Here is a 1,911-nt window from a genome sequence, read left to right on the forward strand (position 1 = left end):
GGTCTCTTTCCTATGCTTAGGGAAGTTAGGAACTTGGAAAGGAGGATAAAGGAGGATAGGACCAATATAAAGATGAGAGGTGTTTGTGATTAATACCTCTGTTTGTACAAAAAGAGTGCGAAGGTTTATGTATTCCTGTTCCAACTGTTCCCCCCGTAGGTGATCGTCGTCCTTTGGAGAAGAACTCAAGGTCTTTAATTAGGGATGACTACAAAGAATAGAGGGCCAATCCACAAGAGGAAGACAATGAACAGTGAAAGAGAAAGGTTTAGTGATAAGCTCTCTTTTAATGAAGAAGGGAACGTTTCCCGATAAATTTTCCATGATCACACCGGCCATGAAGATCGGTGTCCTTACTTTGATTATGGTGATAGGTCATGGAAATTGATTGACATACGTCAATCAAAAAAGGATTTTAGATATTCACTTAAATCACAGATGCACAGATGGAGAATCGAATATGAGACCGTGTGCCTATCCACACAATCCCCAATTCGCCCTAATCATCTGGGCAACTCACGAATGGGTAGCCTCCTTATCCTTTTATCCTTATCTTTTTGGGCAGTTTTATTACTTTGGAAACTATGTATATTCCTAGTTTATCTCCTCTCAAATCCATTATCTAGCTTCTGACCGCGGAGAATCAAAGTCCTTTGAGCAATGAGGTACAAAGGGAAACTCATCTTGTTTGATTGAAAATCGGATTCAACTTTTTGAGAATTTTGGCACGGCTGTGTGAAAGGAATACGGCCAGTGTATTCCACCCATTGAAGAAATTGACCAACAGGATTTCAACCGTTGTTGTACCTCCACTCATGACAATGACCTCAGAGACACTTTCATCTTCAATGGAGAACTCAAAATTTCTCTTTTCCCCTTTTTAAGATTCCGATGTTATCAATGCACAATCATGAAACCATAATGAATAGGCTTAGGAGAGATTCTTACATATCTTGCAACGAACTCAGGGTAGTTATGTTGGAGGAGCCCAATTGCTTGCTTAGTGGCAATCCGAAGTTCCTCCTTCGAGGGTCCGGGGTTGTTCTTGAGATGGATGATTGGAAGAAAGGAAGAGACACCATCTGGCTTGAAATCAAGCTTTTGGATGCCCTTCTCCATCAACTGGAACCTTCACCTCAAGGAATAGGAATTGATTCCGTTTATCCCCAGTACCAACTCCGATTCATCTTCTCTATAAGAGTGGACGTTCAGACCGAGTCAGGCCGATCAGACTGTTTCGATCCCCTGACACCTTGAACCGTTCAACCCAAGATCAACAAATTAAATTAAATTTAAGAACACAAAATCATAACGAATCAATATTCCAAAGTTATTTAACAAAATATATATATATATATATATATTTCTGATATAGCCAAAATAACCCCTCGGTGGGGGCCATGACACGTGTCGCCTCTGAGACACGTGTCCACCGCCAGACGAAGGGTCCAAGAGAGCACTCACACTCGAGCACGCACAATCACCGAGGCACGCCCGCAGAATCATGCGGGGTCACGTCGTCTGCATGAGGGGAATATTTCCCCCAGAAGGTTGGACGTATTCGAGTAGGACTCTAAGAAGGCCGAAAGGGGAAAAACCCTAAGGCCAAAGAGCTATATAAGGAGGCACGGAAGAAAGGGGAAGGTAAGCTCTAACACCCTCACCATTACTCCCTTATTGAACTGTGCGGCCGACCCTGACTTGAGCGTCGGAGGACTAACCCCGGACAAAGTTCCGGGCCTCCGTCGTCTGTGTTTGTGTAGGTTGGACTAGCGGGGTTTTTGGCAGCAACAGATTGGCGCCGTCCGTGGGAACGACGGTAATGGTGGGAAGAACCTACAACCGAAGAAGGACGAGAGCGACGTCCAACGTAGACATGGGGGAAGAACCTTCAGGGGAGCTTCCTCCCTC

This window comes from Macadamia integrifolia, unplaced genomic scaffold, assembly GCF_013358625.1.
Source record: "Macadamia integrifolia cultivar HAES 741 unplaced genomic scaffold, SCU_Mint_v3 scaffold22, whole genome shotgun sequence".
NCBI lineage: Eukaryota > Viridiplantae > Streptophyta > Magnoliopsida > Proteales > Proteaceae > Macadamia > Macadamia integrifolia.